The sequence below is a fragment of the Megalobrama amblycephala genome, linkage group LG17 (genome assembly GCF_018812025.1).
Source record: "Megalobrama amblycephala isolate DHTTF-2021 linkage group LG17, ASM1881202v1, whole genome shotgun sequence".
Taxonomy (NCBI): domain Eukaryota; kingdom Metazoa; phylum Chordata; class Actinopteri; order Cypriniformes; family Xenocyprididae; genus Megalobrama; species Megalobrama amblycephala.
The window spans coordinates 21,534,947-21,561,855 of NC_063060.1; the positions used below are offsets into that span (position 1 = coordinate 21,534,947).

A 26,909-nucleotide genomic window follows, 5' to 3' on the forward strand; every position below is an offset into this window, starting at 1 on the left:
GCGCGCCATGCGGTGCTAGTTTGCTAACACTGTGCATAGGCCCTAGTGTTGGATTGAGCACATGGTGAATTAGCATGTATGTTCTCATGTATGTGCAAATGATTTATACAGAGAGTTTGATTTAATTTGAAATGATTTATTTGGACAATGACATTAATGTTTCATTTTGGCTTTGTTGTTACAAGGCTGGGTTTTTTTTTCTTTGTGAGAATTGTGTTCCTGAATCCTGTCCTTGCTGAATATTCGTATTCCGGTTGGGACTGGTGAGCCATTCCATCCTCTCGTACCTGGAAACAGAGAAAAGAGCGTGAAGTCTGCCGAACTGGTAGGATCAAACAAAAGAGCGTGAAGTCTGCCGAACTGGTAGGATCAAACAAAAGAGCGTGAAGTCTGCTGAACTGGTAGGATCAAACAAAAGAGCGTGAAGTCTGCCGAACTGGCAGGATCAAACTATTTTTGCTTTGATTTTTTTTTATTTTTCCCGAGTTTTTTCTACCTGGATCTTCAGTGGATAAAACATTGTTTTTTCTCTCTCCTGGATTTAATTTTTTTTCTTCCACTTTTTGATGAACATTGCTTTATACTCTTGAACTTGAAATTGAGAAACTGAACTTAAACTCAACTGGACATTTAGACTGAGTTGAATGCAAAAACTGAAGCTCATTGTGAAACAGATTTTAAAATAATTCTCTGAATGTCTTTGAAGAACTGATTTCAAAACTGAGACACTGATTTTGAAATTGTGTGTGAAATTTATTATTATTTTACTGTTTTGTTTATTTTTATTCTGAATCTGAACCTTGATTTGGGTTTTGAATTTTTATACCCTTTTGTTATTTTGGGTTTTATTATTCAATTCACTTGTTATTTCATTGACAATTTAAAAGAGAAGGATTGAAGACTAAAAATAATCAATCAAAACAAAATACTACATTCTTTTCCCTATTGATTGACTTTATTCTACATTATTCTGTGTGATTAATTGATTAGAGACTATTACTAGATTATACTATTATACTTATTACTATGAGGAGAATAAATAAAAAGGATACATAGGAATTCTTCTTCTGATAATGTAGTCTTAATGAGCAACAGATTAACACTTTATGTTCACTCTCACTCTATCAAGGGTTTATAATGTACTCATTATCACCAAGCTCGTTTTAAACAGAGTTTTTAATAGAAATAACTCTAAAGGTGAGACTTTTCAGTGCTGCAAAGCTCTCACGTGAAAGGTAAATACTTTACCATATAATGGTAAAGATATGGTGTTAATTTCTGAAAGGAACAGTCTTCTTTCTCCCTCAGAATTGTCGTCTCTCAGTCCCTCAGTAGCTCAAGTTAAACTAAAATCTGATATTTTTAAAAAATAAAATAAATAAACACACTTAGCCTACATTTACCTAGCATAATTTAATGTAACCTTGACATTGATCTATCAATGAATCAATGTACTTTATGTCTGTTCCCTTTCGATACTTCACTCGTACTGCATATGGGGAAAAGCTCATTTTTCCATCCGTGCTGAAGCCTTTTTCAATAGCGCAGTGTAACTGCACGTCCATTAGTTCAATCATGAAAACTTTTTGAACCAATGACGGCTAAACGCGCCACGCTCCCGAGACGCCAGGGCCCCCGGCCAAGAATAGTGCTGGACCCGATGCCTCCAAAGTCTTCCTGATCTAAAGGGAAGAAAGAGGATGGGGCAAAGTCTGGGCAGCACCCAGGCTGTGGTCGCTCAAGGCGATGCATATACCTGGCAGAACGAACCTGGGAGCAGATATGCTATCTCGGAGCAATGTCCCCTTGGAAGAGTGGATGCTACACCCCCAGACGGTTCACAGGATCTGGGAGATCTTCGGGAAGGCAGAGGTCGACCTCTTCGCCTCAGAAGACAACTCTCACTGCCCAACTTATTTTTCAAAGGACTTGGATGCGCTGGCCCACGACTGGCCCAGCCTCCTCCTTTACGCTTTTCCCCTGATCGCACTGATCCCCCAGGTCATCAGGCGAATCATGGGAAGACAAACACAGAGTCCTGCTGGTGGCCCCACTCTGGAGGAGCCAAGTCTGGTCCTCGGAGCTGTTCAGGCTTTCCACGGAAGCCCCATGGATGATCCCCCTGAAACGGGACCTCCTCTCTCAGGCAAACAGGACAATCTGGCATCCTCAGCCAGAATTGTGGGCTCTGCACCTGTGCTCCCTCGATGGGAGCCTTTGAGCCTCCCCAGGGACGTGTTTGCACACCATTTCTCAGGCTAGAGCTCCGTCTACAAGACGCCTCTATTCCCAGAAGTGGTCGGTCTTCGAGCTCCGTCATCATGCCACTGTTAGGGAGTGTCTCCCTCTACCAGTGTAACTAGGGTTTGATGGCCCTTGGCCCTCTCACTTATCCACTGGGCCCCTAGGCACCCAAGATATGTACAATTGTTCCCTGCCGTGGCACGGCGCTGTTGAATTCGTTCCCCATACGCAGTATGAGTGAATTATCGAAATGGAACGTACTCGGTTATGAACGTAACTTCGGTTCCCTGAGATACAGAACGAGTACTGCGTTCTATGCTGTGCCACGAGGCTGTGGCTTCAGTGTCGTCGCTTCAGTCAAATGACCTGAAATCCTATGGTTCGCACAGCTTTACCACACCGTCATTGGTTCAAAAGGTTTTCATGATTGAACCAATAGACGTGCAGTTACACTGCGCTATTGAAAAAGGCTTCAGCACAAAGGAAAACAGGAGCTTTTCCCCATACGCAGTACTCGTTCCATATCTCAGGGAACTGAGGTTACGTTCATAACTGAGTACGTTATTCTTTCTAATGTTCAGAAGAATATCCTGAAACACTAAATTTACCTTCTGTTCTCTTCTGTCTTCATTTTACTGATTGTCAAAATATGTGCACCTTTCTTATGGCCGTTTTTGAAGAGCGCAAATCTGTGTGACTTGTGTGACCTGGTACACAGCTTGTTGTAATACTGATATCCAGTTGGACAATCACTGTTTATTTATAATTTATTAAATGTAGAGAATTTTAATTTTTCATTTGCATGGTAAGTTTTGCATAATGTACATGACAGTATATGAATCTAAAGAAGATGGTCAGGGGTGTTTTTATAGAGAGAGGATGCTTTTTTTTTTTCAACAAAAGTGGATGCTATATCTCCTCGAATATATCCCTTAATTTGTGTACTGGTCTATTCAATATCAACCCCCTAGAGTCAGCTGTGGTGCTGGTGTGATCACTTACATTTTTTCCTGATGACGGCGAAAAGAATTTAAAATATTCCGTCAATTTTTGTCATACAAAAACGAGTAATACATCAGTTGAAACAGTAAATGTTTATTTTTATTTGTGTAAACTCACAATCATGACAAAACTTTTTGTAAATAAAGAAAACAAAATGGGTGTGCTTTCTGCCATCTCAGTCTCTGTGAACCGAATGAACCGAAACTCAGCAAATACTTGCCACACAGGCTGTAACATATTAAGCAGGAAAAAGGAGAGGTTGGGTCCAAACGCAAGGAGAAATTTAATAAAACGAGATAATCCAAACATGAACAAGAAATCCGGAAACAAAGGGAAAAACACATGCTACATCCTCACGAAGACAACAACTGACAAAACTGACTGAAAGACACACAGCTTATATAGACCGGGTTAACAAGATAATGATGCACAGGTGGATGTAATCACAATACTGAGTCCAGGCAAAGGTTTATGGGAAATGTAGTTTGTGATGCAATAGTAAAGGGCTTGGGAGGAGTGCCCTCTGGTAGAGTTTAAGGACACTCCAGCTGGTGAATGTGACATAGCCCCCCACTTAAGGAGTGGATTCCAGACACTCCTAAAAACAAGAGGACCAGGAGGGTGGTGGAGTGGAGGCAGAACCAGGGGTTGGGATAGAGGTCCAGGTTCATGTAATGGAAGAGGGCTTGGAGACTGAGGCAGAGAAGGAGGTCAGGGTGGAGCAGGCTGAGCAGGTGGCCAGGGCAGCACAGGCATTGTAGATGGGCTTCAAGACCCCCATGTTGGAGCAGACAACCACCACGGCAGAGCAGATAGGATTGAAGACCCCCACGGCGGAGCAGACGACCATGACAGCAGTGCAGATGGGCTTGAAGGTGTCCTTTCCTTCATCTCCGCTGGTCCCGCCCAGCTCCATCTCTCCTGCGTTTCTGCTGGTCCCACCCAGTTCCATGTCTCCTGCATCTCCAGTGATTCCACCCAGTCTCCCTCTCCCACCTCCTCTTCCTAAGACATCCAGTTCTTCATCCCCGTCTTCGCTGGTTCCCTTCAGTCACTTGACTCCTCCTCTGACTCCACTCTGTTGCGGGGATCTGCCACCTTGGCAAGAGGATCCCCTGGCTCTGTCTCCAGCCACAAAGTCTGTCAGGTCAGCTCGTTCCTCCAGAAGTGCCAATCTGTCAGCAGAAATTTCCTCTAGAATTTTAAGATTAACTGGGGCCCCCTGTCAGAGACCACATTCACCAGAAGACCATGGATACAAAAGACATGGTCTACCACCACCAGTGCCGTCTCCTTAGCAGAGGGGTGCTGGACTGCCTTTGGAAAATGATCCACCACAGTCAGGATAACCGAATTGCCACTAGATGGGAATATGGGACCAAGGATGGGAGGGGATAGGGAGGGGTTGGAGCAGATCAGCAGGAGGCTTGTTGGAAGATTTGCTCTGGGTACAGACCTCCCCAGCAGCCACAAACTGACAGACCTCCCCAGCCATAGAAGGACAAAAAAGGTTTCAAATAGATGCCGCTAATAGGTGGCAAGCAAGCTTAGATGAGTGGCCTGACTGAAGGACAAAGGAATGGATTATTTTAGGTTCAAACAAAAGGTTCTCTGGGCATTCCTCAGGCACCTCAGCCACCCGAAGGGCCTCTCAGACCTGTGTCTCCATGTCCCAAATGACAGCCGCCATCACATGTTAAGGATGTATAATAGGTTCAGGGGTGAGGCTGTTGTCTTCGCCAGCAAACTGGCAGGACAGGGCATCTGGCTTGACATTTTTGGATCCTGCATGATAAGATAAAATAGATCTGAAGCACCCAAAGAACAATGCCCAGTGAGCCTGTCGAGAATTTAATCTCTTGGCTGAATGGATATACTCAAGATTTTTGTGAAATGTCCAGACCAAGAAGGGTTCTGCAGCCCCCTCTAACCAGTGGCATCACTCCTCCAAAGACAACTTAGCAGCTGACCACAGGCAGGTAATGGGATCCTGGAAAACTGTCAGGAATGCTATTGGATGCTCCGGGTTTATGGATAACCTCAAAATCAAATTTCGTCAACTGAAGTGACCACTGAGCCAACCTTCCAGTGGGGTTTGGTCATGATATCAACCACTTCAGACTGTTGTGGTCAGAAAAAACTGTGACGTGCAGTCCCTCAGTGTATGGTCTAATACTCAAGTGCCTAAATTACCGCTCGGCACTCCTTCTTGGGGATAGAGTATGGCCATTCAGACTTGTGCAAAGCATGGCTGGCATAGGCCATCTACCTTCTTCATCCCTCTGCTTCCCTCTGCATTAGGCAGTTGTGGCCAGTTGTGGCCTAATGGAGTATGGGTTACCATATTTGGCCTTCACATGTCACTATCAAAACACCACCCAGACCAACATCACACACATCTATTTGAATGAAGAATAGAAGTGAAAACTGCGGAAACCTCAAGATAGGTGCAGCTGTCAGTTTACTTTTGAGGAAATACATAGCATTTTGACAGTCTTGGAATGTTGGTTCTTGTAAGTGCGAAAAGAGGTTCAGCATGTTGTGCATATTCGTGAATTAATCGTTGGTAGTAACTCCTCAGACCCAAGAACTGTCTCACCTGCCTTGCGTTTACTGGAGTAACAAAATAAACCACTGCCTTCACCTTCTCCTCGTTCATTAGGATACCATCTTTGGTGACTCAATAACCCAAGAAGGTAAGTTCCTTCCTCTAGATCTGACACTTCTCCAACTTGATCGACAGACCAGAAGACTTGAGCCTTGCCACGACCTCCTCTAGGTCTATCAGGTGTTGCTCAAACGTGGGCGAGGTGACTACAATATTGTCCAGATACACTGTGCATGACTCGTATGTAAGGCCCATCAGCACAGTGTTCATGAGCCTTTGAAAAGTGTCTGGGGCATTGCACAGGCCGAAAGGTAGAACATGGAACTAATACAACCCACGGTGAGAAATGAAAGCTGTCTTTGGCCTTGATGATTCCTTCATGGCCACCTGCCAATAAGCCCTGGCTAGATCAATTGTAGCGCAAAATTTCCTCTAGCTAAAAAAAAAGGGTCTATTCTGGGAGTGGTTAAGAGTCTTTCACTTTTCACTGGAATTCTTTGGAACGATGAAAATTGGCATGGGCCACGGCCACAACGCTGGTTCAGTAATGGCCTCCACCAATGTCGATTTGCCACTGAATCAACTTTACGGTAGGAAGCAAGTACTGTATGAAGCAAGATGATAGGTCTGGCCAGTCCTGTGTCAATTTTGAGCTCAGCCAAGGATGTATGGCCTAGATGTCCGTCGAATAAATCAGCTAAAGATCTCAACAACTTAGCAAGTTTAATTTTTTGCCATCACTTAGTGTAGCCTCGTCAACTGTTGTGGCCAAACTAAAAGAACTGGACTTTAAGCCAAGCACACTGTGACTTGGCATTATTAAGTCACCTCCTGGCACATCACCCAGAACAGCTCCCAGAACAACCCAAATCATGACAGAAGATCTTATCATAAAACCCATGCCTAAGACGAACAGCATTGAAAGATTTTGGATGACTGCAAAATGATGGTAGGAGAGTTGGCCCATGAAACCAAACTGTAATCTAGCTAAACCTGATGGACAACACATTGCCCCATCTGCAAGCTGTAAAGGATGCGCAGACCAAGCTGTTGTTTTGTAAGTCCCCCCCCGAAACAATTTTGAAATATCCGTTCGCATGGCCAAAACAGAAGCACCCGTATCCTGGGTAGCTTCAAATACCTGGCTTAATGAAAATTGACCTAAACATGGAAAGGTGTGTTCCAGTAAGATGAGGATGTGAGGTTTTCCATATGACCAAGAGCAGGTAAGTGAGGCACAATTACTGTCTCGTGGGAAAAAAGATTCTCGTTCGGAAACATCTTCCCCCCTCTGAAATTTCCCGACCTGGGCCTAAGTGAGGTACCTGGGCTCGCAACCACTGTACGCGACACTACTTGAGTGTTCCAATCTCAGCATCTCTATTGTCTGTTTAACCTGCTGATTGGGCAAATCTCCTGAGTGCACATTTAGACTATTCTGGAGTCTACAGGATGGACAGTTAGGGTGAAGTATACCCTGGCGACAAACACTTGAAACAATGAACTTCCTTTGCCACAGGAACTGACTGCGGGGCTTGAGGTGCATAATGACCACACAGACCCAAGACTGCATGCAGCTCATGCGCATACAAGAGAAGGTCCATCACATACATTACTGCAGTACCATAGAACGCTACTCGATATTTCTACACAGCATGCTTAAATATTAGCTCGATTTGCTCCAGCGGAGGAGGCATTCTCAATTTTCAAAATTCACTCAGCATGTGGATGACAAATTTAGGCAAAGGTTTGCTGTCATCTGAACCCAGTCCAGGATACCTCTCATAATGCAATCCTTATTATCGAATGGCAAAAAAACAACCTAAATGGATCACAAGGGAGCTCAGGATATTAAACAACTTCTTCAGCTCCTTGGACAGAAAACAGGGGAGCTCAAGTAACATCTGGGAATCAGTAAGGTCTAGTAAAGTCCTTTATATGTTGACAGACTGAAGCCAATCACCCAGACTCATCTTTCCTTCAACGTCAAATATTAGAAGTTCAAGATGCAATTGATGGAGGACAGAGGCCAAAACCCTGGAAGTAACTGACAAATCAGCCCATGCTGGTTGAGCCACCACAGGCACACATGATAAAAACTGACCTTGAATCTCCCACTGGAGCATGTCCTCGAGCATATGGGGTAGAAGCGGCTAAAAGGATAAGATGTTGGTCATGACTCAAACAAGAACGATACCTTCATCTGGACACATGCAGTCAGTCATACTCTTTTGCAGGTTCAGCGAGTCACAGAGACACCGCTGCAGTACAGCGACCTCGTTCTGCAGGAGCTGAACCTAAGATCATAAGTCTCCATCCTCACACCGAGATGCGCTCTGTCTTGGCAAATAGTCAGAACATGTCAGTAAGTCAAGTAGATCATGATTTTCAGCCATCTTGTACATGTGTGGTATAACAGCAAATTGCAAAAATATCAAAAAAATATCAGATGGCGTATTTTCCCCGGGTTTAATAAAATGACTTCAGCGCCATCACACCTCCTAAATGATACTTACAAAAGTTTGGGATCAGTATGATTTTTGTTTATTTGTTTTTTGAAAAAAGATTCTGTACTGTCCAATGCTGTACAACTGTACTCTATTAGTATATTTTAAACTTTTTTTCTTTTCTGATGGCAAATCTCTATTTTCAGTCATTACTTCAATCTTCACTTTATCAGCAATGTTCAATTTGTGACATATAAAGAGGACAGGAAATAAGCAGTGTAGATTTACGGGTAAGGGTCGACAATTACCGTGGTGGTCCTGGTGTAACTGTGAATACTTAAAAATTGTGGAGACCATATATTAAAAAAGGGTTAATTGCAGAAACCACAAGTTGGCTGCATTTTCTTATTTTGTGATTTAAAATTATTACCATTTTTTAATGAATGGGTTATCACAAAAAAGTGCTTCCTATTGTTTCATTACAAGATACATTTTTGATCATAAACCTTGAACTGCTCCATATAAATCTGCAGCATTTATAAACTAGGCTACCAGTAGCTAGTCTGCACATAAAGCTGTTCAATGATTAACAATAGATTCAAGTCCCTGGAGCACATTCATTTACAATCAGGGGACTACTAAATCAACAAGGACTGCTAAACCTAATAAAATTGTTTTTTAAAAGGGCTATGAATTGAGAGATCAAAATTTCCCTGATCTTTTGACATATAAGAGGTCATTTATAATGATCTAGTAGATGTCACAGTGGGTTGTAGTATTTAATCACACAACAAAGAAGTTATCTTCAGGAATCTTTAATGGAGTAATCCGAACAGGGGAAATAACCAGGAAAATAAATTACCAAACTACATGTAACATTAAACAAAGCTAGACCAAGAACAGACAGAAACTGAGGGCTTAAATACACAGCAAACAGAGGAGTTAACGAGACTAAATTAACAAGACACACCTGAACTGAAGACACTGATTAATCAGTAACCAAGGAGACAAACAGGCAGGCACACAAGGAGCACTGAAACAATTAACAAACTCATACATGAACAGAAAAGGGAAACCCTGACAGTAGATGGGCTGCTACAGGTCCTGAACTAATTTTTAGTCCCAGTCTATCCCTGGAAGGAGTGGCAGACCTGACTGTGTTCTTAGTCCTTTCTTAAAACATACTTTCATAAGGTATCCTTACCTTATGAAAGTATGTTTTAAGAAAGGCAATATGGTGGATTAATGGCTGTGGTGATGTCATAAGATTAGTATGCCTTATCACTACCAGAAATTTAATTTTAAACCAGTCTGGGAAACTTTACAACAGTTCTATCACAGTTTTTTATTTATTTATTTATTTTTTTTTTTATAAATATCAATATCTGGATTTTCATATTTTAAGAATGAAAGTCTGGGACAAGGGTAAAGAAAAAAACCCAAAAATGTCTACATAAAAGTGGAATGTATATACACAGAAATACAGAAATTCAAATAGAGTTTATGAGAAAGTTTTTAAAAGAAAAAAAAATGAAATGGAAAAAGAGAATTTGGTCCCTTTTTATATCATATGTACTTACATTTAAATTAATAATTTGATACAATGCACTTATTGTGTACATATGTTTTTATCTGTAATTAATTTCTGTAATTACATTTATAATTACATTGTTGACACATCCCTTACACCTTCACCCACCCTTAAAACTACCCATACCACTAAATCTGTCCCTAACCTTATCCGTATCCCACCTCAATAGCAGCAAAAGTGTTTTGCAATATAATATGAACACAATTACTTATTTTTTGATGCAAGTAAATAGTAGTTAAAGCCACCTAATATAAAGTGGGACCAAGAATTTTTCTTGAACATTTCATAGCCACAGATCTTTATTCTTTTGCACAAATGTGACTAATGTGTAGTCCCTCTGCCCAGTCCATGCATTCATTTTCAATCACTTTTCCTCTGTAGGGTCTCAGGGATGCTGAAGCCTATCTCACCTGTCTTGGGCCACGGCCAGTCCAACGCAGGGCTAACACACACAGACACACACATTCACACTCTCACTCACACCTACAGACACACCTGAAGGAAACTAAAACTTTCAGGAAACAAAAAATTAGCATTAGAGTCTTTTTAGGCATATATTTATTCCTTTGACAACCTAAGTCCCCCAACTTTCTTTGTGCCCCTCAAACCAAAACACAGTGCTGCAACATTTTGTATTTGGCAAATCAGACTAATCCGGTTGGTTGCATTCTAAATAAGGACAAAGAAAAAACATTAAAGTAAGGTTTGGCTGGGCAACAATCAAGCTTTTGTTCCAACAGTTAGGAGCACAGCGATGAGTCGTCCCGGGGTGGCAGCTACAACACAAGGAACGAATAGTGAACTTACAGATTCCAATGTCCTGAGAATTTTCCTTGGTGTAGGCCTACAGGTTTTCCAGTCCTCAGTCTCTGTCTGGCATCTTACCCTCAGCACATCCTGTGGGAGAAGAAGCCTGGTTTGAAGCAGAGGCTCTGCGGCCACATCAAACAATGGTTTTTTGTTGTAAACAAAGACCGGGCAGGCTGCCTGGGGCCTCCATCTCTCTCCCTTTCTGTCGGTCTCTTTTACTCCACACACCAGTCATTCCCCTTTTGCTCTCTTTTTCTCTGTATAGCTTCTAGCCCTCTGGATTGTGTCCAGCCTGCTTCCCCATATGCCACAAGTCTCAACTGTCTGTCTAACAAATTCACACTGGCTTTCACTTTTATTTGTATGCATAACCCCACAAACTTGTCAAACAAAGAGAAGTGTGTGGAGGTGGGGGAAATCAGGAGAGAGTGTAGCAAATGCATCAAAGGACTAAAACAAAATAAATCATATTTATTACATATTAAAGGGATACAGAGGCCAGTTGTATAATTTTTAAAACTAAAGACTTCAGATGCAAAAGCCTCTAAGTGCCGTCTGAAATTTTCTTCTAAAATGAACATTTTTATCAAGCTTGTATTTTTAGGTTCAGTAATTTCACTTCAGTGGCAATTAATAGGTCATTTTCATTGCCATTAAAGTGAAATAACTGAACATACTATCTTTATGAATGGGTCATTGAATCATTGACTCAGGCGATTCAATAAAAAATCATTCAAGAACAAAACACTACTGTGTTCAGCAGAGACAAAAAAGTTCTGCTGTGACTCTGTTTGGAACTATTTTGGAGTAAAAACACAATATTGTGTCTATGTTGTGGGCTTCATCACTTAATATTAGCTTAACCTCTTGACGTTCACTGACCTGACCTCAGGCTTGATGTCACTTTGTTTACCATGGTAAACATTTACTCTATAGAATACTGTCTAAAAATATTAAGAACGATAACAACTTATTTTTACAGTATATTAATTCTGAAACTTGAAAAACAGAGCTCCATTTGTCTTCTTCTGACCACAACTATGCTCAAACTCTAAAGGGTTTAGGAAAGACAACCATTTGAGCATGTTCAAGCATGTCATGTTCCTGTTTTGGGCTCAAAAGGGGGATGTACATCAAGAGATTAAACTTAGCCTATGTTTTAATTTATTAGCTATTTATGAATTAATTATATACTATTGAATAAAGTATAAAATAATGATGATCTTAAAAGGAGGACAAATGAGCGTCCAGCTCAAGGCTGTGCCGGTAGATGGGCATGGTATATTAAAACCGGACTGCCCGACCTAAAACCAGGCAGATGGCCACCGTATTTTACATTTTTATCTTAAAGGTGCCCTAGAATTAAAAATTGAATTTATATTGGCATAGTTAAATAACAAGAGTTGAGTACATGGAAAAGACATACAGTGAGTTTCAAACTCCATTGTTTCCTCCTTCTTATATAAATCTCATTTGTTTAAAAGACCTCCGGAAAACAGGAGAATCTCAACATAACACCGACTGTTACGTAACAGTCGGGGTGTACGCCTCCAATATTTGCATATGCCAGCCCATGATTGAGGCATAACACAAGGGCAGTTAGTATTACACAAGGGCAGAACGTCTCCAAAAAACAGGGCAGGGGCAGGGCAAGGGCAGAAGGGCAGAACGCCTCCGGAAAACAGGCGAATCTCAACATAACACCGACTGTTACGTAACAGTCGGGGTGTACGCCCCCAATATTTGCATATGCCAGCCCATGATTAAGGCATAACACAAGGGCAGTTAGTATTACACAAGGGCAGAACGTCTGGATGTGCACTGCTGAATAATCAGACTAGGTAAGCAAGCAAGGAAAACAGGGAAAAATGGCAGATGGAGCAATAATAACTGACATGATCCATGATAACATGATATTTTTAGTGATATTTGTAAACTGTCTTTCTAAATGTTTCGTTAGCATGTTGCTAATGTACTGTTAAATGTGGTTAAAGTTATCATCGTTTCTTACTGTATTCACGGAGACAAGAGCCGTCATTATTTTCATTATTAAACACTTGCAGTCTGTATAATTCATAAACACAACTTCATTCTTTTTAAATCTCTCCAACAGTGTAGTGTTAGCCAGTTAGCCACAGAGCATAGCCTCAAACTCATTCAATATCAAATGTAAACACCCAAATAAATACAATACTCACACAATCCGACGCATGCATTCAGTATGCATGATGAACACTTTGTAAAGATCCATTTTGAGGGTTATATTAGCTGTGTAAACTTTGTTTATGCTGTGATAGATTCGAGAGCTCAAGAGGGGGCGGAGAGCGTGCGATTTAAAGGGGCCACAACCTGAAATCGGCTCGTTTGTAATTATGCCACAAAATAGGCAGTTAAAAAAATTAATTTAAAAAAATCTATGGGGTATTTTGAGCTGAAACTTCACAGACACATCCAGGGGACACCTTAGACTTATATTACATCTTTTAAAAAAAAGTTCTAGGGCACCTTTAAACAGTTAGCAAATATTCCTGTAATGCAGCATTACTGCTTGGGGTCGACTTCTGTGAACAGTAAACCCTGCCTTCTTTTAATTGATTGACCATCTCAAACATTTAGACATTGACGATCGCTGTTAGACCACTGCACTGAGCCAGAGCATGCTAAATAGGTTAATCATTTTGAGTCATGTGGGCCATGTGGGCATTCGCCTGGGCCGGCGGAATTACATGTAAATGTACTATTATTCCTTCTTTATATATTTAAGTAGCAACGGGCCGACCCACATTGTCTAGCACAGTGGTTCTCAAACCTGTCCTGGAGTACGACCAGCCATGCACACTTTCCTTATATCTGAAGCCCCCGGTATACTTCAGCCGTCCGCGTTCGTGCACCGTCTGCATGACGTAATTTTCCTCATGCGGACGCGCGCAGCCCAAATTTCGAGACCGCGCGGACAGTGCGCGTGCAACAGCGCATGCGCAAGCAGGACAGAAGATGGCAATACGCACACAGTACTGAGCACAATGTGCAGTCGTCGAAGAAGAGTGTGTAAAGAACGATTCAAAAATAAGACGAGTAAACTCAAAAGCATGCCTTCTCCATCGTTTTTGATTCCTGTTCTCTTGGTGTATCTTCTGAACTATGTTGCAATGGTGGCTGCACTATTTTTCTTCTCCGATCCTGCCCAGCGAATGTCCGGTTGTCTGGTAATAGTATAGAAAAAATTGCACTGCGCATGTGTCGAACTCTGTCATCCGCACGCATCCTTGGTTTAGTATACTTTGAAAGATGCGCGGACGCGAGTGCGCGCCTGACGCGTCCGGGCGCGGAACGTGAAGTATACTCGAGGCATGACACACCCATTTCAGGTCTTGCAGTCTCTACTAATGAGCTCATTAGTTGAATCAGGTGTGAAAGATGAGGGAGACATACAAAATGTCCAGGGAAAACTCCCGGTGCTCCAGAAAGCCAGTTTGCCCCTGGTCATGTCATATGGCCTGGCCAATGGAGGTCTCTCCATATTTTCGGTCTTTATGAAAAAAGTTTTCCAGGATTATTTCCACTGCTTCATCCTACATCCTAGTATACATATAGATACAACAAAATGAAATCTGTTCATAAAGTGATCATATGTCTCTTCTAGTGATGTTCGGTTCTTGAACGAATCATTCTTTTGAGCCGGTTGAAACTGGTTCATAGGAAGTAACAGGTCAAGCCGGTTCACTAATCGAACTTAAGTTCCGGGCTGATGACACAAGACGCACAAGCCGAAGTAACACGTCCGACTCGAACCAAATGAGCCAGTTCAACCAACTATCGAAGTTTGCTGAGGATCATCGAGGAGTCTGATGAGTGAGTTGACGATACCATGCAAGCCTGAGGCACGTACTGGAAATATGCTTATTATGACTACTGTTATTAAATACCATTTTATTAAAACCTGCAAAAACCTTTTTGTCGAGAGATAAATTTTACTATGGTTTATTATAAATGCAGATTATATTTTAAGTTGTTAAGTGAAATCGATGAGTTTATTCTTTAGACATGTAGAACATATCTGCGTTTGTGCATAAATATGTGCGTTGTAGTTGTGAATCTTATCCAAGATGTAGGCTAATCAATATTGGTCAGTTGTATCCGACATAAAGGATCCGTGATACAAAGAAACTGTGACCACAAACTTATGTGAATGAAAGTGAATGAAAGGCAATAATCAGCAATATGCGTTCACACAAATAACTTTTTATTTGAATGTTTTTATTTGAAGTGAATTTGTTTGAACGTTTCATTGATATAACATGACACTGATTAGTTAGAAAAGAAATGCGTAGTGGCATCAGAGCATGTTGACGTCAAAAATCTATGAATCAGCTTTTTGAACCGGTTCATTGAGCCAAACTGTCCGAAAAGAACCGGTTCACGGAAATGAATCAGACTTTGCATCTCTAGTCTCTTCAGAAGACTTGGATTGAACCACTGTCACGTCTGAACAGGTAAAATTATGAGATGAGGCAAAGTGGATCTATTTGCAGCAATTGTACTTTATTAAACAAATTAAAATAAAAATACAAGAAGGTGAGAATCCAAAGAACAAAATAAGCATGTAACAGTGTGACCTATACACAAATTACACCAGACAAAAAACAGAGCAAACTGAGGGCAAAAGTTACACAGCAAACAGATGAACTAAACAAGGAGCAGGTGAATGAAATCAATCTAACAAAGGGTAACTATGACAATGAATGATAACATTCTTAGAAACCATGACAACAGAAAGGAAACACAGGAAACAATACAAGTCCATGAAAAATAACAACCACTCACCACTCGGAGGCAGGAAACTGTTCATAGTGAGAGTGAGTGTGGCTTGAAAGTGGAAAGAGCTCTGATGTCGAGGTGTATTGTGCATTTTTTCAACTATATTACACTGCACAGTGGAACAGCTGGAACACAATAACACTTTTGTGCCCTCATTGCCCACAACAGGCAGTGGGATGTGCTGTCGTACCATCTTCAGTGCCATTGTCAAGCAGCATTGTCAGGAACAATGCTGTTTTCCTCAAGATGGTTTGTCACTTGGGTGAAGATCTTCACACTCTGGAAAGGGGTGTTACTATGGCCAAAAGACCTTGGGCTTTACAGCTGGCTCAGGCTCTCTACAAGGGGCTGAGGCCGAGCTGGCTGGTGTTCTGGCAGAGTGTCACACAGATAAGGAGCGATAGAGAGTGGGAGGGGGTGCTCCGACATGCTTTAGCTTGAAATGTTGACTTATGCCTTTTATCTGCTTCTGAGTCTCTAGGAAGCACTCTGTTTCAACGGCATCCCCAAAAAGGCTAACAGGGTTCACCAGGACATCCAGGAGGTCCTTTTTCTCTGAGTTTTTCATGTTCGTGAGATTTACGTTCAGCATGTCAAACCCCCCATACTGCGGCCAAAAGATTGTGCTGTCACTTTGGTCACTCAGAGCCAAATCTATGGCACTGCATAGCTACTTAATCAGCATTGGGTTCGGACCAGGAAATAAGTGTCTGGTTTCTCAGGCCCAACTAGAGAAACCATGTATCCAATCAGCTGTGTGAAGGCTTGACAGAGGAAGACCACTCTAGGCCAAGTTTCTCTACCAGAACTCAAAGCAATTCAAAATCCATGGGGACAGGAGTATTGCCTGCTTTGCCGAGTATTGCTGCTCCACTGGGCCCACGCAGGAATTGTACTTCTTGAATAACATGATGAGTTGTCCTTGCCAGAGTGCTTCAGAGGAGCAGTGAAATGTTTGTCATACTCTGAAGTAGTGCAGATCAATGAAAAGGAAGTTGTAAAGGATTTTTTTTTTCAGACAAAACACTGTCTTAAGGAGAAAGTTTCTAAAGCAATGTAGCCTTATATTCAGAAGGTGCCACATTACATACTGTGTAGGCTCACCTCTTTTTTTTGTACTCTGAATGTCATTGGTCAGTGTACTTAGGTATGGTTCAGTAAGGCTTCAGTATTTTCGGAGAAAGCCTATTGTGTTAGCTACTGACGCAAATGTTGAGTAAACCGAAGTCAAAAGAAAACCAAGAGCCAAGAATGTTATTCAAGAATTGGCTAATACAAAGAATCAATGATGGAAAGAACAGGTGATGGATTATCAATCAAAATAAATTAACATAGATTCCAGGTGTGTGTGATTAAAAATTACTCCAGAAAGCGTAAACAGAGTGTGCTGGAAGAGGGGCTGTGACACCAACATAGTTGATGGTCAGTTAATTTACTCTGTGGACAGTGAACATGAAACACACCTTAAATTGTAGTGTGACTCACATGCACAAAGTACTTAGCACATTAGATAATAAAAAAAAATCCTTAGGAAAAAAAATCTTCAAAACTTACAGTGTGTAACATAAGGACCCACTGGAGGCGAGTGTAGTTGGAACTCAAGTGCAGTTTATTAACAATATCCCGATGACTTGACTTGACTTGACTTGACTTGACTTGACTTGACTTGACTTGACTTGACACGATACTCACCAAAAGCGAGTTACATATAAACAAAGCTAGACAAGGTAACAATGAAACATGAGGGCTATTATACAAAGAGATTAATGACAAACAAGGAACACCTGTGAACAATCAAGACAAAGGACCAATGACAGGACAGAACTGAAATCACATGACAATGACAACCACAAGGTGTGTTCGACATCGACTGCGGCTGGATGTAACCAATCGGCGAGAGTAGCCGCGTGCAGGCGGGGAGGAGCTGAAAACGAAGACCTGAAGTCGGGCACTTTCTGCTTCCCGTAGTGACGCTCGTGCTGCGTTTGCATACTTTTTTATCACAGTTAAATAAATATTTGACTAATACACCGATGTTTCAGAGACATTTTCACTCAATACTTTATGTACTGCTTACAGCATCTGTTTGTACAAGAAAAAGTTCAACATATATAAGCATATATACTATATAAAAACTAATGTAGTGGGGTCTAAGTTTTTTATCAGTTTTATTTTGATAAACATGAAAAAATATAACATTGCAACTACATGAAAAGAGCTTTAACTCTTATAAAAATACAGATTTGTGAGCATTAGTAAAACTAAAGGCGTGACAATAAACACGAAACACACGTGATCGTTGTCATGCGGTGAATCCTGCCAATCATGAAACAGCTGTGTAGTCATCAGCGCTCATGCAGCTCCTCTTGAGAAAGTGTGTGGCTGACTTAGGTGACTGATCTCGAATCGCTCTAACGGTACTTTGAAGCGATAAGTCACAGTCACATGGCATCGGCGCTGTCTCAAGTCGGACAAAATTTCTTACCGGCATGCACTGCTTCAAGTCAGCCGCCGATCGGTCTGTGCAGCGCTGCATCAAGTCGAACAAGCCTAATGAGAACATGACACATGAGACAGGGGAAGCACATGACATGATCACAAGAGGGCAAAGGGAAATCACATGACAAAATCACATAGCAAAAACAAGGAAAACAAACATAGCATAACAATAAAATAAACCAAAAAACGTGAACATGAAACAACACCAAAACAAGACATGACACAGTGCACAGGGCCCTAATCCACTTGTTATGTATCGATTACTGTTTCGAGTTTAAGCCTCTTCTCTGTTTGAGGATACCATCTCAGCAGTCTTTTATGTGCATAATTCAAACTTTTAAAGGGATACTTCACCCAAAAATGAAAATTATCCCATGATTTACTCACACTTAAGCCATCCTAGGTGAATATCTTCTTTCAGACTAACACGATCGGAGATATATTTAAATTATATCATGGATCTTCCAAGCTTTATAATGGTAGTGAATGGGGGGCGCAATTTTGAAGCCCCCAAAAATTCATCCATCCATCATAAAAATAATCCATATAGCTTCAGGGATTCTGAAGTAAAGATATGGGGTTTTGTAAGAAAAATATCCATATTTAAAATGTTGCAACTAAAATAACTAGCTTCTGGCAGACGGTCGTACACATCAATTTGTAGCAGAAGAGTAATCCCTGACCCAAAAAGGAGTTTGAGTTTGTTACACAGCCCTTTTTGTTTGAACCGCGAGAGGCGTCAGGATTGAGGAGTTTATGATACTCCTACATCCTACGTCATACATTGCGTCAGTTGTTACTCTTGTGGCGCAAGTCGACTTGGGCAGTATGTGTACGATCGTCTGCCGTAAGCTAGTTATTTTAGTTTATAAGGTTTATATTATATGGATAACCCATCTCTCCCTGGAATGGATTATTTTTATCATGGATGGACACATTTTTTTGGGGGCTTCAAAATCGCGCCTCCCATTCACTACCATTATAAAACATGGAAGCCAGGATATTAAAATATATCTCTGAATTTTCATTTTTGGGTGAACCAAAAATGTAACCCTTTAAGCTAAGTGTAGCAAGGTTAGTTGTTCAGGGAAGAATGAGGCAGGAACCAGCGAATGTTCAACAACTTTAATAATCAAATAAACAAACACAAAACAAAAGTAAAAGCGGCAGCCCCTCACGGATAACATACATATAAATAGAACATAAAGTAAAGTCCAGGCCTGGTCCTCTCTCGTCCTTCATTGTCATCACTCCTCCTTTTATGCCTCTGAGCTCCTCCGTGAGATACAAGACTGGTGCGGTGCACAGGTGACACTCATTATCAATCACACCACTTGTCATTCTCTCGGCCTCGTCCTTCTTACCACCTACCCCCATCACCCCTCGCAGGCCAGTGGTACTCACGAGACTGCACTCTATTCACACCCCCACCCAGGCCGCAGCATCTGGGGTTAAGGACATGAGGTGAGGGAAAAGGAGACAGAAGCATCAGGAGCGACAAAGACGAGAAAGGGGAGAGAGGAAAAAAAATCTATGTCCGGTTCCCCGACACACTGGCACATGGTCGTCAGCCAGCTGAAAGACTCTCACTCGCGGTGCCATGCGATGGTACTGGAAACTCAGCAGATGGCTCGATACTCCTCCGCCTCCTGGCGGCCGGCGATGGCTCCTCCGCTACGGCGACCCGGCAGCAAGCTCCCCGTTCCCTAGGTCTGCCTGCTCTTCCCTATCATAGTGGACGACAGCAGGCCTGGCATCTGGAGAACGGTAGCAACTTCTCCATCCCCTTACGGATAGCAGCCACCCCACCTTGACCCAGGAACATGGCAGCAAGCTCTCTGTCCCACCTGGTCTTCCATCACTCCAGCACCACCGCCTCAGGCAGCCACTGGCGATCTCCGCTCCTTCACGCTGCCTGACCTCCTCAGCACCGCGATTCCCCTCAGCAGCGAAGGCACTCTGACAGCATGTCCCTCCTTCCTCTTGGGTTTCACCACCAATGTAGTAAGGTTAGTTGTTCAGGGAAGAAGGAGGCGGGAACCAGCGAACATTCAACAACTTTAATAATCAAATAAACAAACACAAAGCGAAAGTTAATGCGGCAGCCCCTTATGGATGATTTTTTTGGTAGTAATACAACACACATGAATGTACGTTAACACATTTTGTGACATCACACTTAACATCAGCATTAACCAGATGTTGTGATAGTCTTTTCTTCCCTATTGTGATGTATATCCAAGTGAAATGGCTTCTGGAACAAAAACAAATGCAGGGCGGGACTTGATTTTGTCCATGGGGAATTGATTGGATGGTTGTGGTTTGCTATTGGTCGATCTCACTTGAGTGACAGGTAAACACATCATCAAAGAGAACAGATGTCGCTGTTGGAGGGGAATAATAAAGTAATGTTCCATAAAAAATTGTCAATTTTGATTTCATATTGACTTTGAAAACCAGATAAAATCAGTAGAAATACAAGAGGGTTCCAGTAGACACTAACTCAGAAGTCTTTTACACTGAACAGTAGAAGAGATCTGGCTCATCAGATTTTGTTTAATTAGTGCTGAAATCAGCATCACTGTTTTCAGTCTCTCATAGATTAATGAGCAGGCGGGTGAAGAATTGAGGCGACTTCAGCAGCAAAGAATGATTTAAAAAGTGGGTCATGAAAGATAGTTTGTGGGTGGAGTACATGGCATGTGCTTTGTGTTCCATTAAAAAGCACAGAAATGTGTTTCATCACAAAGTTTTGATGGAGAGTCATCTGAACAACATTGTTTTTTTTTAACCCAACTAACCAATGAATGACTCATTTACAACAGATATATATTTTGCCGCAGTTCTCCAGTGCTCTCTTATTAGTGGTGAAACACTTTCTGAAAAGTTCTCAGTTCTTTGTGATGTTTTCCCAACATAGAGAACAATGTCTAAAAGGGAAACACATGTGCAAAATGTGGAGAGAGTACAAAGCAGAGGCTGGTGAGAAAATGAAACCCTGTGCATGTGAATGGAAAAATTTAAATATTTTCCTGCTGAAATTCTTCTTTAGATGTCATCAAAAGAGGTTTTTTTTTTTTAGGCTACGCCTACTGACTTTTTATATGTACACCAGAAAGATAAAACAAATTAACTTTAATAATTTAAAATGTGCAATTTTTCTTTTCCAGGGAAGTGGACAAAAAACATATTGAACACTGATCATCAAGTGCAACACATATTTAGTTGTTGAATGCTACATGAAAACGTCCCTAACTACAGTAGTAAGTGGCAATTCTAATTGCTATTTTTTAAAATGATATTAAATTTAGCTGTTTATAAACACCACAGGTGCAAACTACATATTAAAATATTTTTCATGCATGACAAAAATATGTGCATTATAATCACAACAAAACATTTGAATTATTTTTCTTATGTACATGATCTCGTCTCCCACGTCTCACCAGATTTGGCTTTTAAAAATGTGGTTGGATGTAACCAATTGGCGACATTTGCCACTTGCAGTCGGGGAGTAAATGAAAACTGAGAAAAACTGAGGCAAATCAGACACTTTCTGCTTCCTGCAGTGATGTTCATCAAAGATTAAGTGGATATGATAATATTTGTCAAATACACAGACATTTCAGAAGTTTTCATGTGCCATTATTAACACTTTTCATTGCATTATGTACGGATTAATTCAGCATCCATGTGTACAAGAATGAAGTTAAACATATTAGCTTATACTATTTACCAATAAAGTGGGGTCTATATATATATTCAGTTTTATTTTGTTAAATATGACACAATATAACATTGATTACATTAAAAGAGTTTTTACTTTTATAAAAACATGGATTTGTGAGCATAAACTGAACCGAAGGAGTCAGAATTCGTCATCATTATCATTGTGAATCTGGCAAATTGCAAAACAGCTGTGTTTTCATCAGAGCTCGAACAGCAGCCCTGGAAAAGCTGTGCAGAATGAGCTGGCTGACTGCTCTTGAATCACTCTCGAGGTACTTTGATGGCATACGTCACAGTAGCTATGATTCCATGCACCTATTTTTTATGCGCATTTTGGGATATCACATTAAAAACTGCTGGATGGAAATGCCAAGATGTGCATAGATTCTAAAAATGCGCATAAAAAACTGAGTCGGATACATTTTTTATGTGATACGGAAACGCGCATAAACTACAATGGAAACACTTTTACCAATTAAATTCCTTGATGCACTTCAAAAAAGACATGACTTTGCGGTGGGACGGCATATCTGGACCAACCAGTGGACAGATCTCTTTGCACAGCACCTGAAATGCTGTTGTGAAATGTTGACATAGCATCATTGCCATCTCAAGTTGGACAAAATTTCTAACCAACATGCACTGCTTCAAGTCAGATGCTGATTGGTCTGTGCAGCACTGCATGAAGTGAAACACAAGGACTTGTTGTTACACTGGGAACTCGGAAGAAAAAGGAAAACAGAACTGAGCTCACCAACAAAGTCATTCAAGGACAAGACCAGAAAGATCAACAAAGACAACACAAGGCATTAAATAGACATGGGTTAATGAGGGGAAACAGGAACAGAACATAGCTGCAAACTAAAAGTCCCCAAAACAAAAGGATGAAGATATTAAAAACATTAAACATAAATAAACATTGCCGCTCCTGGCAACCCAAAAGGCACAAAAGCATAGAACATATGTTCTTTCGAGAGGTGGCGGTGGAGAGCACTAGGGGGAGGGATGGAGGGCCAGGACCATGAGGTGTAAGTGGCCTTGGAGACCACAGTGGCACCAACAGAGATGGAGACCACCATAGGGGAACTGGAGGGGAAGAGAAGGTGAAGGCTTGGGAGAGCATCTTTGTGCCATGCCTCCAAAAGGTGCTACTCATTCACTGACCATAGCTGGCAGGATTGAGGACCAGCATTCTGGATCATCTGCAGAGGGTTAGTTGCACTGGCTGGAAGGCCTTCCAGTAAAGCATTACAGTAGTCTAGTCTTGAAATGACAAGAGCTTGGACAATGAGCTGCACTGCATACTCTAACACAGGGGGTCCCAAACCTGTTCCTGGAGATCTACCAGCCTGCAGAGTTCAGATACAACCCTAATCCAACAATCAGTCTGTAATTATCAAGTGCTCCTGAAAATCTTAATTAGCTGGTCCAGGTGCGTTTGATCAGGGTTGGAGCTGAACTTTGCAGGAAGGTTGATCTCCAGGAACAGGATTGGGCATCCCTGCTATAACAGGAAGGGTATAATTTTCCTGATGTTATAAAGCACGGTTCCATATGATCGGGCCATATTGAAATGTGGGAGGAAAGTAATTTCAGGCTCTCCAGGTTGTAGATCCCAGTGATGTAGGTCCCAGATGAACAGTGATGTTATGTTTAACCGACAGGTTTGCAGGGATTACAGGAGCTCTGTCTGTGCAAGGTTGATCTGTAGATGATGCTTATTCAAGCTGAGATGTTTGGAAGACATGAGCTGAGACAGTCAGGTTGAAATGACACAAAGCTGCATATCATCTGCATAGCAATGGTAGGAGAAGTCATGTGCCTTTATGATTAATCCCAGTGTAATTGGAGAAAAAAGAGGTCCAAGCACTGAACCTTGAAGTACCCCAGTGATTAGCTATTTTGACTCAGACACCCATCCACATGAAACCTTGAAAGATTTAAATTTGAGGTAAGACTGAAGCCACAAAGTTTCATGAAGGTTGGACAGAAGGATCTGTTGGTTTACAGTGTCAAAGGCAGAAGAAAATAATAACAAATGATCGGAAGTTCGCTCTTGCCAGCCAAACAGTTTTAGCAACAGACATCAGGGCGGTCTCTGTTGAGTGTCTGGTTTTAAAGCCTGACTGGTTGTTTTCAAATAGGCCATTCTGTGAGAGAAAGCAGAGAGTTGATTTGAACAAAACTCTTTTAAGAGTATTTGACAGAGAAGGATGAAGAGAGACTGGTCTGTAGTTTTCAACTGCTATATAAAAGAAGGCAAGCTTTACTGTTTACTTTTCATTGCAGAAACTACATTCAATTAATTGTATGAAATGCATTTTTAATTTAAATCTGGATTCTTCTTTTTTTTTTATACAGTTGTTCACATACATTTATTGTATATTCATTTATTTGATCTCTGTAAAAAAAAAAGTACATGCATTTCATAGTTTGTTGCTGATGCATTAGCTGATTGAGTATTATGCATTTTACGCTATTACCAACGCATATAGTAAAAATTGAAGAAAAATGGAAACACTTTACAGTACAGGTCCATTTGTTAACATTAGTTAACTACATTACTTATCATTCTTATCAATAATCTTCGTTAATGTTAATTTCAACATTTACTTATAGATAAGTTATTTTATAATTATCTCTTAAAATTGTATCTGTTCATATTATAAAACAGCAGAGCAAACATAAACTAACAATGAACAGTTGTATTTTTCATAAATATTGTTAACAAATATTAATACTTTTAAAAGTAAACTACAACCATTGTATTATTCAGTGTTAGTTAAGGTTTGTTAATGCATAAACTAAAGTTAACTAATGTGAACTTATTCTAAAGTATTACAAGGTTTTTCAAATGTTCTAATTTTGCAACTTTGCATTACATTATAATGGATGCAACATCATTTTTAAAAAAATAATAAATAGTTTATAATACATAGATCAATTCATATATCATGCAAATAAGTGTTTGCATTACAAGAAAAAACACAGTGAATGTCAGTATCTATATTTCTTCCTGTTTGTTCGACCTTCTTAAACATTTTTTTTTTTTTTTTTTTGCTCCAATAACAATATGTGGCTATGGTGGTAGAAACCTGTGGTATATTCTGCTATTTTTTTATTATGTAAAATTATGCCTATTAATACATGAGAGTACACCACTAATCCACCTTGTGAATCTGACCCAAATTCATAGCTTCCCTTGTGTGCTTCCTTTTCTTTTTTAAAATATTATTAATATTGACACCACATGAGATCCTATGACCTATGTTCTTATTCTTGGAATTAAAAAAGAAAAAGATGGAAATTAATTTTTCTGAAGCAACGTGAAACTTGTTTTTGTATTTGTGTTAGCACAGTAGCAGAGTGAGTTCTGGTTCAAATGAGAAAATCTCTCATTCTTTCAGATATATACTGGTGAGACAATGAAGAGTGTGTTTGAAACCAACCAGAAAGCTTAGTGGTGTGATAGGCTATAGGACAATTCTTTGCGCTGAAATACAGATCAAAATTGAAAGATGTTCTTTTCACAATCACAATGAATCACAATGACAAAACACAGTCTGATATGTTTCAAAGAACCGACTATTGTTGCAGCACATATCATTTGTTCCCTTGGCTATCTTGGTTCCTCCTGGAAGCGGGCTGGGGCCCCCAGAGGTATTACTCAGGGGAGACACTACTGACACCACTGGGAACAAATGGCTGGACAAACATTTTTTGTTGGTTGAAGTGTTGAGATGACTGCATGGGGCTCAAGTTACCACTGAGTCTGCCTAATTCATTCATCCCTCCTGTTCCACTCTCCACTTCCTGCTGATCTGACTCTTCTCTAAACCTCATTCATCAGCCGAAAAGATCTTTCCTCAATGTCCTCCTTCATCTAAGAGAAATGATTCAGCTTGTTTTCCTGCTTGAATTGAAGGGAGAGTGGGATCAAAATGGCCAAACATGACCCAATAATTGGAGGTAAAACCAGATGTCACCTCATTTCACTGTAAAATGTTAAAATGTGCAGTTATTTTTTATAAAGAACTTTTGTAAATAATTTAACTGTAAAATAAGATACTTTGACTTAATTAAAAACAAGTTTAACAACTATTTCTTCAAAAAGTTTTTTTTAATGTTTTAAAAACGTTTTTCCTTGGCAATAAGAACATTAAGGGAACATTCCATATTAAAATTCTTCAAACATTATGGGAATGTTACGTTTGAATGTTCTCTGAACATTCTGAAACAAGTAGCCTAACATTTCAAAAAAAAAAAAGAAAGAAAGAAAGAAAAAATCTCAATGAACAATTTATTTATAAATGTTATTGCGCTAATGTTTTGAGAACATTTGTAAAGGCCAAATAACTTTGAATGAACATTCATTAAAGTTACTGGAAGAACGTTTGTTTATAAATTTGAGAGAACCTTGCCAGAACATTAGCTAATGTTCACTGTTAGCTGGGAAGACATGTTTTACCGTAGCTGTGGTATCTGTTATGAAAAACAGCCCACAAAACTGTAATAGTTGTAATGAAAATAAATGAAAATAAAAAGTTCTCATTCTCATATGATTCATGAATCAACAAGTGTAGTTATGTGGTAAAATAATTGTAAAGTGATTACACAATTGTGATGTGTTTAATATTAGTTTGTGATGTAATAATCACACAATATCTATACAGATGTTCCAAAAGTATGTAATAATGTGCTCACACAGAATTTAGACAATAATATTAAACAAAAGTGTAGAATGAGCAGTGTGTAAGAGGAAGTCAGATTTTATATCACTATCCCAAAGCAAAGTTTTGGCAGTGTTTGAACAGTTGTTGAGAAGAGAGACTTCCGTGAGGTTTATGGCCCCTTGAATGGGCATGACTCGCCAGGTGCTGCTCCGGTCCGTCTTCAGGTCTGTGTGAACTCCAGGTCGGGTTTTCCAGTGCGCCTCTGCAGTGAGACACGCAGCCGACTCGACGCTCTAGCCGTCTTTCTGATCCTGGATCGAGACTCACTTTTGGGTTGGGTTTTTTTTAAAAAAAAAATACATTCTTCCAGGGACGTGCACAGGGGGGTTGCTCAGGTTGCCCGGGCAACTGCCCATATGCCCTTCTCGACTCACGTTGCCCTTCCGAGGTGGAAAAAATAAATAAAAAAATCGTACAATGGATGCAGA

General features: G+C 40.5%; 1 long non-coding RNA gene across 1 annotated transcript; it reads right to left on the reverse strand.

The window, feature by feature from the left end:
* Positions 1–120: 120 nt before the first annotated feature.
* Positions 121–11,258, reverse strand: LOC125251732. The gene is made up of 2 exons (XR_007181072.1): positions 10,700–11,258; positions 121–287 (listed from the first exon to the last, which is right to left on the reverse strand). It is a non-coding gene; the product is annotated as an uncharacterized LOC125251732 (long non-coding RNA).
* Positions 11,259–26,909: the final 15,651 nt, after the last annotated feature.